Source organism: Melospiza georgiana, chromosome 6 (assembly GCF_028018845.1).
Source record: "Melospiza georgiana isolate bMelGeo1 chromosome 6, bMelGeo1.pri, whole genome shotgun sequence".
Lineage (NCBI taxonomy): Eukaryota > Metazoa > Chordata > Aves > Passeriformes > Passerellidae > Melospiza > Melospiza georgiana.
Window position 1 is genome coordinate 30,094,809 of NC_080435.1, and position 15,742 is coordinate 30,110,550.

A 15,742-nucleotide genomic window follows, 5' to 3' on the forward strand; every position below is an offset into this window, starting at 1 on the left:
CTTACCTTTAAAAGGCACTTCTTCCCTGAAGTGCTCATAGAAGTGCAGCTGCAGCCCCTCAGTGTGTATTCTGGAGCATGGGAGCAGTCCCTTGCTGACCCTGCACCAGCTCTTCCTGTCTGTGTTTTGGGGGTCTTCTTCCAGGGTCTTCCTCATCAGCCTGGTGACAAACTGGGCAATATTTGTGTTTGTGTCTGTGTGGCAGGGCTGCAGTTCAGGAACCATTTGCAATCACACATGTTACATCCTAGATATATTTATATATATTATATGCATATAATTCATCCCTATGATCAGGGGTCACTTTAGGGTCATGGAAAAGCTGATTGACAACCTTCCCTCATTTGAAAGAAGAGAGGGTTGAGTCAGATCTACACTATTTTGTGAGCAGATAGACCCCAGCTAGGTCTCTAGACTAGACTAGGCCATCTAGGTGTCTAGACTAGACGACGCTACCTAGGTCTCTAGATGAGGCCATCTGGGTCACTAGACTAGACGAGGCCATCTAGGTATGTAGACTAGACTAGGCAATCTAGGTATGTAGACTAGACTAGGCCATTTAGATCACCAGACTACACTAGGCCATCTAGGTCTCTAGACTACACTAGGCCATCTAGGTCTCCGGAGTAGACTAGACCATCTAAGTCTCTGGACTAGACCAAGCCATCTAGGTCTCTGGACTAGGCCATCTAGACCCCTAGACTAGACTAGGCCATCTAAGTCTCTAGACTAGACTCGGCCACTAGGTCTCTAGACTGGCAGTCCACAGTAAATTGTAGGCTGAAAGCCAGAAATTGTCTAAGTAAAAAGAATGTAGTGGCTAAGAAGAAGTTGGAAATGAAGTATCACTGAGCTCATTCTGCCTTTGTTGTCCAGATACTTTTACCTGACTAGCAGAAACAGTTCGTGGCAGTAGAAGATCTACCAAGGCTGTGTGTATGTGTATGTATTCAAAAATTATTGAACAAACTGAATGCCCTGTGTGAAGGGCACGTTTGGGAAGCTGCTGCAAGAACTGACCTGAGGAAGAAGGAGGCAAACTACAGCCACTATAAATAGAAGGAGCATGGAGGCTTGTAATTTAGATTTCTGTGTTAATAAATTATGATTATAGGGTGACTTCATTGCTTGGCTGCAGACAGCCTACTTCTACTTCCTTTTTGGGGGAGTGAAAGTTGGCCTTTTGCTGGGTTATACAGTTCAGAGTTTGCTAATAACTGTCTGGGCATGAGTTTTCACTATTCTATTTTAAATTTTAAAAAGCCTTGCCAGCTTTTGTGCTGTTTTCCTAAAGTGAATTGTAATGTCAATAGTCTGCAAAAAGCCCACCCTAGAAGCAGCTGTTTGAAGCTCACAAAAGTACATCATGTCTAGTTTGGCTCTCGGGGCAGTGGTCTGGTCTGCTCAACACAAAGACAATAACCTATGATAGTTCTATTTTCAATTGGTATGAATAACAATATTAAAGCCAGACATTTAATTAGAAACTTGTCCTATTGCAATTTGACACACATGGCTGCACTCTGGGTCCGTATAGAACATAAAGAATTCTTTACAACAAAAAGCTAAGGCACTGAGGAAATACACTTAAATTTAACAGGCAGAACTCTCTAGGACATTGATATTGTTAGATGAGAGAAGTGAAGCAAAAATAGTACTGGGAGAGCTGACGCACACAAATGCTGAGGTCAGAATGAAAACCTGTTTGTCTGAAGATGGCATAAAGCTGAAGGAACTGAGACTTTACCTCCAGCAGTTTTTTTTGAAATTGGCATCGCCTTCTTATGTTGCAGTGGCTGTGTTGGGTTTTGGTTTTTTTCATTTTCAGGTCGCTGTCTGTGGTGTTATATTGAGTAAAAGAAGAGTTCAGCCCTTACGCACGCATGTAATCCAGAGGAATTGTTCTAATGTACTTTCTTACATAAGAGTTCTTTATTTATTCTCCCTGGAGAATGAACTGTTCAGTCTCAGACTAAAGATGAATTCTGCTAGGGTTTTTTTAGGCAAATGCATTATCTTGGACAGTATGTTTTATATTTTATGTCCTTTCATCACAGCAGCTTATTTAATAGTAGATTTTTCTGGAAAGTAGTAATAATAATTTCAGTGGTTGAGGAGAACCTTATGGCAGTATGAGGTGGTAACCTGGAGATTCTTTTAAGCAAAGACACTTTTAATTGCAATTCTGGGATGACAATTTCTTCTTGAAGACTTTCTAACCTTTCCAAGCCCAGCATTTCTAAGCTGTATTTTGAGCTGCTGTGAATGCATACCAATGGGGAGACAAGGATGCAATTCCTGCTCCTTCATGCACAGAAATACTGAGATACAGAACTTATAATTTGCTTAGACAGATGGCACCTGTATTTAACATCTACTGTCTACTGCTATTACCTGTCCACAGATTGGCTGATAGAGCTTGGTTTAGGACTTTCAAAGGGACAAGTCTTGTAGTTTATTATTTTTTACTTTTTTTTTTCATTAGCAGTGTTTTCATCTTTGGGTATGATGAGATGTCCACAGCAAAGACCAAACCCTCAGTAATAAGTAATAAATAATAAAAATAAGTGATAAAATAAGTAATAAAACCCCTCAGTAATAAGGTAGATTAGGATGGGCATGTAGTATAGTTCTTTATTTAAGTTAAAAATTTAATACGTTCAAGACACTGGATTCTGTATTTGACCTTGGAAATGTTTAATATCAATAGCTTAGACGAATCAAGAGAGATAGCAGTTGTCAACAGGCAGCTTTTCTGACATCATTTGTTCAGGCTTCCCAGGCCTTTTAAAATATAAAGACACTATTCTCCCTTAAAAAAAAAAAAAAAAAAAAAAAAGCTATAAATCTGACTTTGTTTTATTGGGAGTACAGTGAATGAGCATCTGGGATGCTATTAAACTCATAGGTACCCTCAGATCTGTCTCTTTCATTCCCCAAGTAATGGATTGCTTTCATTTAAGATTAGAAGTATTGCCTCAAAGTGAAAACCTACTTTGATACCATCATGAAAAGGCACTTCTGCACCTAAAGAAAAGTTGTTTATAAATAGATAGCAGTGATATTATGCTACTGCAATTGAGGAAACCTAATTCCATTAAAAAACATCAGTGAAGAACTAGAGTAATGCTTAATAATTAATGAACATGATTTAAGTCCATTTTACAATGATGACACTTTTTAAAGGTCCTGTAATATTTATAAGAAAACTTTACCTCCCGTAACTCTAATGAATGAATTTTTTCTGACCCTTACTGAAAGTTACACCTGTAAATTAATTTTTCAGCTTGCTGCTAAAGGGTGCCTTTTTTTCCAAACCACAGCTCATTTACATCATTTTGGTAATGTTCCCAGGCCCTGCAGATTTGCCTCTCTTGTTTGGCAGGGTGTATTTCTTGTCAGTGACTGACTAACAGCTAACATCTGACTGCTTTAAGGAGCTTTAAAAGCCCTGTACATAGAATTATACAATAGTTTGAGTTGAAAGGAACCTTCAAGGTCATCCAGTTCCAAGCTCTCTGCCTTGGGCCAAGACACATCCCACAAACTAAATTTTTCTAAAAAGAATGCTGATTTAATTTTATTTTTTTAAATCAGGAAGTCCAGACTGCTGCAAAACAATATTAAAAAGTCTTCCATTTTACTGTAACAACATTTTTCCACCTAAGGGGTCTTAACAGTGAGGACTGTAAGGACATTGCTCCTCTGATTTCAACAAGTTCATTCCCATTAGGGAGCTCTGCCCTGGTAGAAGGTAGGAAGGTGGCAGCAGGAAGATCACACAAATAAAATTTCAGGATAGATTTTGATTCTGTGCCCTACATCCTGTGACTGCTGGGATGTGTTAAAGGACCAGCATGAGTTGGAGGAGGTGTGGGCTGGGGTGGCAGCTCACTCCTGCCCCTTGCCCTTGCTGCCAGCTTACTTGCAGGTTGTTGGTGCTCCCTGAAAAACCACAGTGGAGGAACAAAGCAGAATTATTGACATGTGGATATGTGGTGCCCATTTAGTTCTGTTCTCATCACATGGCATTTTGAGACATCTCAGCCTTTCTGATTTTTTCCAGGCTTGCTTCTCCTCTGAACAGATTGATTGTGTGTGTTTATGCCAGCTTTCTCAGCTAAGGCCTTATGACCTTTACGGATTTAGTGAAGAAAAATCCAGATTTTGAAGAAAAACGTGGATTTTTCACTGTCTTACTGAATAAGCATTTCTGTGTGGCTGTTAGGGAGTGTTCTGAACATCCAATGCTCTCTGGACTAGAGAAACACTTAAATTATGTGCCAGTGACTTGTAGCTATTAAAGATTCAGGTTGAATGTCTGCTTCTGAAAATGGGTGAGTGTTTAAAAAGAGTTGTTTTAACTTTATACTCCTCATATTAATTTCAGAGGAGGAGAGCAGAGTTTCTGGCCACCATCATGCTGAGACTATTCATGCCTGGATCTCATGAAGCCCAGAAATATTCCAGGCATTCCAAGGATCAGACTGTGCATTAGGTTGGTGTGGAGACAGACTTGGCCCTGTAGTTTAATTGAGATTACTGCAAAAAAAATGAAGGCCAGAGGTGTGTGATGGAGTTCTGCACCAGAATCTGAGCTTCCATTGCTGTTCATGTCTTTTAACTAATAAAACTATTTGCTTAAATGTGGTTACTGTCCCTCTTTTGATTGTAGGAATCCAATCTTTTCAGAGGAATTGGGGGGCATGGAACTTGTTCATCTTGCCTTTAAGGAATATCTGGAGTCAAGTGTTTCAGAAAAAGCCTCTTTACATTGGTGAGGACAATTAATTTTAAGGTTCAGTCCATAATCTGTCTTTTTCTGCTGACATCATACCTGTGTACTGCTTCCAGAGCTGGACATTTAGCAACTTGTAAAAATTTAATGAGGTTTTTAGGAAAAAGTAATTTAGGCATTTTGGATCCTAGAATTAATCTGATGATGTTTCTTACTAACATGTTTCTAAATTTTTTGACTAAATTATAAAAATAGCTTTAATTTCTTCCACTTAAACGTTTCAGTGTGAAATGGAGTAGTTGCTGCTGGGTGCTAATTTGTTATGAATATTGAATAGAATAGTAAATTGGTGTTAGGAAAGATAAGGGCAAGGCAATGTAAAACATTAGTCAAGAAGACAGGAATTATAAAATAAGTTGTGCCAAAATGTTCACAAAATAGGAAACACCACCATTCTGTGGTAGGATATTGTTCCAGTCTTGAAACATGGCCCAGGTTTGCTTTTAATCAATAATCAGACAAATTGAGCACATCTTTTAAATGAAAGAAGACTGGTCAACATTCACAAAAATACTCATCACTATGGTTTTGCATATTAGGCACTCAAAGGTACTTTAAAGAAAAAAACAGGAAGCAAAGCAACTAAAGGATCAAGTTCAGGGAGTTTAAACCATGACAGATCAAAACAGAAGCAAATGTCTGCACAAGCCCCCACAACATGAAACTGCTTTGTTTTTCGTGGCTCCATCCCTAACAGATGTTGGAGAGGAGCTGATCTTTTGCCAGGAATGTGATTATCACCTATTGCATGATCCAGCTAATAACAGGCATTTGTTGTCACTTCGTTTTGCATACTTTTCGAACTGTATTTTAGATGCTGCAGTGTCAGATTTCTGCATTCTTTTTTTAAATTTATTTTTTTCATTCTGAGTGTGCACATAGAAATGCTGTCGACAATTAATTTGGGAGTTTGGGATGGAGATTTCTCATGGTCTTTTTGGGTGGTATTAAATCCAAATTTCTGTGGTGACCTCCAAGTCTCAGGTTAAACAAGTCAAAATTAAAAACTTGAATGTAGAAAATGATAATTGTTTTTGTCATTTTTCTTTAGGACAGGAAATGGGGAGGGTTTAAGTCTTATTTCCTTATAATTTGCAGCTCATCAAGTATAGAAAATCTTCAAGAGTTGCACCCAGCAATACTGATTGATGCCTTTTTCTCATGTTTTTGGCTCTTGGAGTAAAATACAGCTTTGTGTTAGGAGAGAAAATGAGTCTGTGGTAGGAACTGATCACGAGAGCTCCTGAATAGTTGATGCCTGCTTTCTGATTGTGCTGAAAGTGTTCTGTTTACACAAGAAGTAGCTTAACTCTGGCAAAAGCAGGCTCACACTCTACCCACCCCTAAAACACCCACCAAAACCCCCCAGGAAACAAACAAAACAAAACAGCAACAACAAACAGAAAAGCCCTACAAAATTTCTTTTGGATTTTAAGGAAGTGTTTCATAAACTCTAGAATGATTCATGGTATACCTTTCAAAAACTGTTGAAGATACTGTTTTCACAATGTCAGGAGAAGTTCTTCTATAGATGCTACAGATGAAGGATAAATTCTTCATTTATTGATGTCTATTTATTTTGAAGAAAGTGAGCAAATGGGTATAACATTCTTGTGCTATGTGCTCTAGAAATTTCCAGGGATGTTCAAAACCCAACAAAGAAAGACCTGGAAAAGCTGCTGCTAAACAGGGAGGTTGGACTAGAAGGTCTCAAGATGTCCCTTCCAACCTAAATGATTCTGTAAGTCCCAATTTAATTGATGATAGATTCTTAATTTTGCTTTTAATAGGCTCTTAGGTTTGCTTTTTTTTTTTTTTTTTTTTTAAATATTATTTTGGTGTGTCAGCACAAGTGAAAAAAATACCTGAATTCATGACAAGGAAGTGTTAACAACATGTTAAGGGAAAGAATAACTAATAAGTCCTCATTAATGTGTTATGTTAGAAACAGAGGAGCATAAAAGATGAATTACTTCCCTTCTCTTGATGTTAATGGATACCCAATAGGAAGAGGGAATGGAGTATTAAAATTGCTATACCAGTAAATTCTACTGGGTCTTGTATTATAAATCTTCCTTTATAGATCTTCAGTACTGGCACCAATAATTCTTTCACAGGAATGCAATATAGACTGAAAACATTAGTCATCATAACTGAGCACATTAATACTCATGTTAAGTAACTCATCTCTAACACTAAAAGAATGCACAGGAAGATCTAGATTATTTTGCTACAGATCTTGAAAATGGAATTTGATTTTGTTTTGCTGCTTTAAAACCCCAAAGTGTTCAGTTAGCTGAAAACACTTCAGTGAGAGGGAGATTTCTTGTACTTTTCTTCGTCCAGCTGGGATCAGGAAGAGCAAAAGATGCAGGACTCTTCTAGTGAAGATCTGGATCTTCAGTTCCTGTGGGGTAGCTAGATCATCCAAAATGTGATTACTTTAAAGCAGGATGCCCGTCACTCTTCAATTTCCCCACTTGGGCAGCTTATGAATTATGCACCTTGCATAGTACATTCAATTTTATTCTTAGTTCAGTGCAGGTCTGGAAATGTAAGAGTTTTGTACTAAGGGTCAGTAGCTACATGGATCCAGAGATCCTTGAGGGTGTTTGAGGGTAGTTCTGCAGCTGAAATTAATGACATTATAGAAAGTGTTCAGAATAAACTGTAAGAAAGGAACAAAAAGCTCAAATAGTTGGGAGAGCACTTAAGGGAAGGAAACTGAGGTTGGAATTGCCCCAAACCTTTCACCTGTAAACATAAAACCTTATACCACTTTTTTATTAGGTATTTCCATTTTAATTATTATTAGAAGCATATTTAAGGCAGAAACCACTGGTAAGGACATGTCAGGTATTTTTCCAGCCGTTTTATTTCAGCACTCTGGACAGGGATTGGGCTCCAGCCCCAGGGATGTGCCCTGGGGGGACACAAGCAGCAGGTTCAAGCTCTCGTGTGTGTAAGAACAACTGTGTTTGCCATGCAGTGCTGCTGAAAGTTGCAGTCATTGCTTTCTGAGCACAAAGGAGATCATTTCTGTGAGTCTCAGTTGGTTATATCAGCTTCTTCTCAGGTCTGCCTGCATCTTTGTGTACCAGCTGCTTAAGCTGTGCTAACCCTCTGGTAGAAACAGAGTCATAGAGTATTCTGGGTTGGAAGGCACCCACGGGGATCATGGAGTCCAACTCCTGGCCCTGCACAGGACCATCCCTAGGAGTCACACCATGTGCCTAAGAGCCTTGTCCAGACACTTGTGGAACTCTGCCAGGCTTAGTGAGCAATTCCCTAGGAAGCCTGTTCCGTCGCCCAACCTTCCTCTGGATGAAGGAATATCCTTTTCCTGATATCCAACCTCTCCTTTTCCTGGTATCCAACCTCAACCTCCCCTGCCACAACTTCAGGCCCTCCTCTTGTGTCCTGTCACCAGAAGAAAGAGATCAGTGCCTGTCCTGTGCTTGTCCTCATGAAGGAGCTGTAGACCACAATGGGCTCTCCTCTCCAGGAGCAGTGTGGTGAGGAATAACCAGATCAGGATGGAAAGACTGTAGCTGTAAATTGCTCCAGAGACTCAGGGAAGTGTTCAGTGCTGCTCTAGAGCACCTAGATTTGCTGTAAGCTATTTGTGCTGGCTTGAAGGTAAACCTTCAAAAGAGGGAGGAATGAACCCCACACAAATACCTCGTAGGAGATTCCAAGTCAGAGCTACAATTTAATAGGAAAATTACAGTAGAGGCAATGCTACAGAAACACTGGTTTGAACTGGCAAAGTCAGAGCAGAAGCTGTCACTCTGCTGGTCAGGGTGGTGCCAACAGTCCAATTAAATGGCGATTACAGTCCTGTTGGAGGGATGGATGTGGTCTTCTCCAAGTGGTGATCCTGTGGAAAGGTCTAGTCCTTCTCTGGAGGTCCAGAAGTGGTGGTGGAGAGTTCTTGTCCTCTGGGGACCCAGTGGTGGTACCGTGGTGTCCCAAGCCCCAGATGATGTCTGGTGCCTCCTCCAGAGCAGGGGAGGATGTGATTATGAGTTGTTCTGGGGGGTCCTTGGTGGCTCCATCAAGAGATGGAGCCATCTCAGTGTGGCTGCTGCTTCCCCAGAGGGAGCTACCATGGTTGAGTCATGGAGAAGAGAAAGGAACACTGCTCCACCCACTTTAACACCTCCTCAGAAGGTAATGAAGATGGTGGTAGAATACACAGTTTGGTTACACCTTACATTGTGTAAGGTGTAACCAAGGCTCTCTTAAATCAGCTCAGAGACCAAATATTGACTTCTCTCTTCCTTCTTTATCATACCACTTCCTCCCTTAATCCTGACAAAGCCTATTATAATCTAGCTAAAGAAGCAAGAGAATTTTCTGTGGAGAAGTCCACTGCACTGGTGGTAGATTCTTAAGTTTGCTTTTCTATTTTTTTAATATTCTTGTACAAAGGTGTCCAGTCTAAACTTAATCAACCATTCAGAAAATATCTTTTCGTTCTGCAGATTAATGTTATATCAAATGAGGATGGGAATAGTATAGGACTCATTGTAACAGATCATAAAATTGTTTCAAGTTTGAAATATGCAAGGATCCAAAAATACTCCTTTCTCCTTCTGGCTATCAGAATAATTCCTCTTCTTGAAATGAAATCTCCCCAGAATTATAGTGCTCTCTACTCCCTTGGTGTGTTTTATCTTGAGGAGACAGCTTCTATTTCTGTGCCATGGAACTGGGATCTGTGTCACCAACTTGAGCTGGGGATTCGTCATTCAGCTCGTTGTACAGCAGTGGAATTCATCATGCAACACTGCCAGTTGTGCACCAAGCAGGGCTCTGGAACAGATGACCTCCAGAGGTCCCCTCCTACTGAATTAATTCTATGACTCTGCTTGTTTCTTCAGCTGTCTCTACAAATGGGGGCCCTCTGGGAGATGCCAGCCTTCAGCCTCCTTTCATGGCCTTTTTAAGAGCCAGAAGGATAATGTGTCTATTCATGCCAAATGAATTATTAAAAATCATTTGTGGTTCTTCTTATATCCTGGTGTATTTAACTGGTGCCTGTGCCTGACTCAAATCAGGAATCTGCCTTCAATGTGAGGTTTCTTTGAGCAGCATTGTCCTTTTTCTTTCTGTCCCTAAAGTAATTGCTGGTGTTGCCAGGTAGGTAACCGTGTTTTCAGATGGGCTGGGAGAGAGGAAGCCCAGCTCCCATATAAAGGAGATGTGAAAAATTAGTGGTTGGGGCAAAGTTGATGCAGTGTTGTTGTGAGGGTCCCCAGGATGAGGTGAGAGAAGATACAAGTTCTCAGAAGGCTGATTTATTATTTTATGATATTATATTTTATTAGAAGAAATTGTATACTAAAACTATACTAAAGAATAGAAAGGAGACATCAGAAGGCCGGACAAGAATGAATAATAAACACCCGTGACTGACCAGAGTCCTGACACAGCTGGACTGGGATTGGTCATTAAGTAGAAACAATTCACATGGAACTAATCAAAGATTCACCTGTTGGTAAGCAGCCTCCAAACCACATTCCAAGCAATCAGATAATTATTGTTTACATTTTGTTTCTGAGACTTCTCAGCTTCTCTGGAGAAAAATACTGGTGAAGGAATTTTTCATAAATTATCACAGTGACAGAAAGTTTGTGCAAAAAATGTGTCTTCCATATGAAAAGAGACAATTATGATCAAACTCAGTATTTGAACACATTTCATGGCATGGAAGTGATTCTTGGGTATGCTCATGGTGGAAGGGAAGGAGATGAGAATGATGTAGACTGTGAACTTTGAAGAGTCATTCAGGAAGTCTGTGCCTGCTCTTTGATAGATTTTTTTTTGTCTGTAACTGACAGCCAAAAGAAAATTAAAAAAAAAAAAAAAAAAAAAAAAAGAGAAATTACAAGGGAGTTATTTTGGTTGGTTTCTCCTTGTAACAAAGCTGAAAATCAGTAGGAGTTTTTCTGTTAATTTCTGTGAGAAAAGAACCGTCCTAAAGGACTCCTACAAGCACGTTTTAAAACATTTGCGTTGAATGGTAAAAACAAGACCTAAAACTCCCCAAATAGTAACTGTCGACTCAGAAGAAGGAATATATCCTAGCGAGACATCTTGTACCATGTGTGAATCTGCCTATTTCTGGCAATTTTGTCATCACACCCAGACAAATGGTGGTAATGGCCAAATGTAAGAATAATGACTAATAGAAAATCTGAAGTGAGCAGCCTCTAGGTTTTCCATATGGCTATAAACAGGATTAGATTCCTTCCAGAAATCTCCAAACTAATTTAAATTTCCCTTGAGCTATAACAACATATAAAACATTGATTTTTACTGTACAATAAAATCTGCTGAAAGGTTATGTAAAGAAGCAAAGATTCACATTTCTTTATTTATTTTTCTTTCTTTAAGTACTCTAATCCAGGTGATATAACCAGAGTAAATTAGTAAGAGTAATGCAAAGTTTTTATAAAAATGCTAGCTAAAATATATGATAAATTTAAAAATAATTTGTTCCTGTAGGAGTACACAGTATAGTAACAGAAACCTAATTTGGTGATTGACATCTTTATAAAATTTGAATCAATTGTGCAAGAGATGGACAGTGTAAAAGGGCCTTTTTAAGGAGAGTTACTTTTTTATTCAGAACCTCATTTTTCTTACACTCACAGAAAGCTCATGCAACCTGTCATGTCCCATGAATGTGGACAGGGGCTGGCAGGTCAGTAGAAAGAGTACCCCCCATTCCTTGGTCTCTGGATATCTCCATTTTATTGTGAACTGCTATGACCACAGTCACCACACACATTTTTGGTTAGAGGTATAAAGTTTGGCAGAAAGTTTGGTATGAAGTTTTTATACCCTACACCAGGCTTGGCAAGGCCAGGCAGGTCTGACAAATGTGCCTAAGCAAGAAGGGATATATGCAGTTACACTCAGTTTCTTTTCTTTGAATAAATGAGGCACTTCAAAGTACGAATTTGTTGATCTGAAAACAATGTACAACACCATATAACTTTACTGATTTTGTAATTTACTTTCATGAAGTATTCGTGAAACCTTTCTTGAAGTCTCTAGAGTTATGCAAAGAGCAGTTTCTTGACGTCCATTTGTTTTATCTTTAGGGCTACGTGTTGCTAATTTTGAAAGATATCATTTTTAAGTAAATTTTGTTAAATATGTATAGTAAATCATAAGGCTTGGCAGCAGAAAACATTAAGTGGGCATTTATTTTTCAGTGGCTCAGAGGTGTTTTATTGTAAGAGAATGTCAGGCAAATAAAAGGAAAGTTCAAAGCGAGATCTTTCCTTTTAAGAGCTAAAGAAGAGTAAATATCTTGGTAAATCTTAATAGACTTATGGAACTCTCTGAGGCTTCTGAAGTTAAGCCATCCTAGGGAACCCCTGAGGATATGTAGCATTTTCCCTGCTTCCAGCAGAACTCCTCAGAGCTGCTGACAGCACAGGCCGCACATTGTTTGGATCACCTGGAATTATTCTGGTAGCTTTTATCTGAGGTCACAGATGTAGTAAAATGCTGCCAGGAGACCCTAGCACCTCTCACCCACTGGTCCTTGTGCACAAGCCAGCACCTGGCTTGGCCATGACATTGTTGAGTTGGCACTAGGGTAGGAGAAGGGTTATGGAAAAACGTAAATTTACCCCACCTGCACATCAGACAGAAGCGTGAAGTGGTCAGCCAGGAGGTAGAAGGTCTATGTACAGGCTGTTCTCACTGAGAAACAATGTCCCCTGAAGATTAAATCGCACAGACTTGTCATATATTTGGTTCTTTTCTGCTAAGGTTAGGGTTGGTGTTGAAAGCACTTGAGATGGTGTTTTGTGTTTGGATTCAGATGTTCATTATTTCTTATATTACAGCCTTTTAAGTTGTGAATTCTTCAGTATTTCACTAATGAGTTATAAAATGGTCTTGTATTTATCTCTACAAGGTCTCTTAAGGAAAAACTATTCAATTAAGAAATGGCACTTAAATTATTTTTACTTTTAATTTAATAACTAATCATTTATGTCTTGCAATCAGGACTTTTCTCTCCAATTACACAATACTACTTAAACTCATATAGAAGAAGGTGAAGGACTAGTTATTGCTCTAAAGCTTAGTTATCTTAGTTTTATATCTATTACTGTATTCTAAAACCTCAAATTCTGAGTTTTCTACTGCGTGATGTTACATATTTCTATTTAAAATACACACTTATAATCTGAGTTCTATAATTTAATTTTGGAAGCCTTCTCCATGGCCTTTGGTCAAATGCAGTGTTTTCTTAACACAGAAAGTCTAAAATTCTCAGCATCCAGGGTTCCAACACAGATTCACTCTCTCCAACCCCAGTTTAGGAAGGAAGCAGTCTGTCTGAGGCATTGTGGTGCTTATAAAAACATCTTCAACTGTTATATACTTAGAAGGGCTATCAGGACTTCTAAGGAAGACTGTAACCTGTTTGATACCAGCTGCTCTGTTGTTTTATTCAGTTATTTCACACAAAGCAGTCTGAAATGTAAGTATTGCCATTTTGCTGTTCATGGGAATTTCCTTAGACAAAGAATTGGGAGTAATGGGAAATCCTTGGTGCAGGTGGAGTTAGAAAACTCACCTCCACTAAATGCTTGTTTCCATTTACTGGCATCAAAGAGAGAGAGTACTTTTTAAAAAATGTTGATACCATATGATTGTTTGTAAATTTAGTTTACAAATTATTTACCTCATAGCTTTATAGGGTATCTTTTGTTTTTGTTTCCTGCCTATAATATACAACTAAAAGTACATCACTGGTAATCTCCAGTAAGGATTATTTTGTAAAATTTATAAGGGATTTAAAGTAATTTAAAACTCTTCCTGAAGACATTTTCCAATTTATTTAAGATTTTTAAGGTATTTAGAGACAAGGATATGCAAGGCAATACAGACATTAGGGTTTTCTTTATAGTGGGAGACCACAAGGGCTGACTAAAGAAAGCTCAATAATTCAGTTCTATCCATGAGGTGATTTAAAATATTAATCATTATTTTACTGTTAAAAATGAAGAAACATATATGACCTGCTTTCCCAGAACTTTCTCCTAATATTCCCTTCACCTGCTTTACTGGGTTTGTCATGTTTTGGCCTAATGCTCACGATATGGCCACAGTCCTTCTGCAAATACCCCAATCCTGTGCTGCACTCTTTAAATTTACTGTGCTGGATCTCTGCAAGTCTTTGGAGTGATCCCTATTCCCCAGTTTGGAGTTTACCTGCTTGCAAAGTAGCTCTGGTCCTCACTGCTCCTGTTGGATTAAATAAGGTGTGCTGGAAATTCCACAGCAGACAGTGGTTGGGCTGTCTAATAAATGTCTAATCAGGTTGTTTCCAAGTGATGAGTTGTAAACTGGTAGACTGAAGGATGATTTATGAGGAGAAAGCATTTTAATATAAGTAAATATCTACAATCTAGGCCTTTCTTAGAAAGAATGAAAGGGAATAAATATACATAATTAATGGCATTGATTCATACACACCACCACCCTCTTTTTGTAATCAACTCTCCCTTTTAAAGCTGTTTTTATAGCATTATGAAAGAAATATATTTGGTGCATAAATGGTTATAAAGTTTATAGCTATTTAAGTTCTGTCTTAATACTCAGAGCAGGCCAATCAAGATGCAGTCTAAGGTATTACTATCTCTAATGAGCTAAATGAAACATTTAGAACTAAATAAATGAGATTGGAGAAAACCTTTTTCCTCCTTATTTCAGGGTCTACCTGAATCGGGAGTGCAGAAATGCTGCTGTGCCATCTCAGTATCCTTCCAGCAGAAAGTTTTGGCATTCTGGTATATTGAAAGCAAGACTTGAGACTCCAATTTGTTCTCAGGTAAGAAGATTTATTTATATGCTGATTAATTTTCTGGGTTGGTTGTTTTCCTCTGCCTTTGTCATATGTATGACTTTTTGGTAATCAATTTTTCTTTAACCTCTGTACACCAATTCTGATGGTACATGAATTCATTTGTTTGCTTTATGCCCTTCACTTGTAACTCTGATATCTATATTCTGTGATAGAACTTGAACCTTAAAAGTACCTGAATGCTTCTAATTTTTTTCTGAGTGCTGAGTACTTAGCAGAACAAGGCAATTAGGAAATAATTATCCCTGTTTAAACTGTTCCACCAAATTAAATATCATTAAGCAGGGCTTATTTTTTAAACAAATGTCTACATATTCATGGAGGTACCAGTCCATTTACTTTACTTGGAGCAGAAATTAATTTGGTAGCCCAGTAGTATGAATGTTTCTGTATAGATTCTTTTTCATTTTGCAAGAAACATACTGTTTGTTAAATGGCTGGGAGATGAAAATACCAAACCACTGAGAGCATCGTGGCTCCCCTCTCTCCCATTAGTTTCCTGCAGTGAATCCAAAGTAAAAGAACTAACACAGATTCTAGATTTGTTTCCTTTGCTACTCTTGGTAGTGGAATGAGGGAAACACCTATGTGAGCAGACATTGTCCATCAAAATCAATAAAATAACCCCAAACCTCTCCATCCTGCTGAGGCATGGGTTATCTGGTCAGCTGGATCATGGCCCTAGATGTGGAGCTCTGTGAACAGAGGTGGGAACCCCCTTCCTGGGGAACAGGAAAAAAGGAAAACCAGTGGGATTACACTGCATTCCAGAAATTGATGTCTGGCTTGGTTTGCTCACTCCTGTGTGCCAGGAAATTCTTACAGTACTTTTCTGAAGTTAAGTGAACATACCCTTACTTTGCCTGCTCAGTCCCCGAGGGAAACATGCCATGAGGAAGCATGGAAATATTTGGACTGATTGCGCCTTTATTTTTGGAGTGCATTGCAAATGACACTCGAATGTATCAGGATGATGCTGTGGCAGCAGTGGCATGTAAGAGATTATTGATATTTTCAGTTTTTTAAATTGATTAATGAATCCAGAA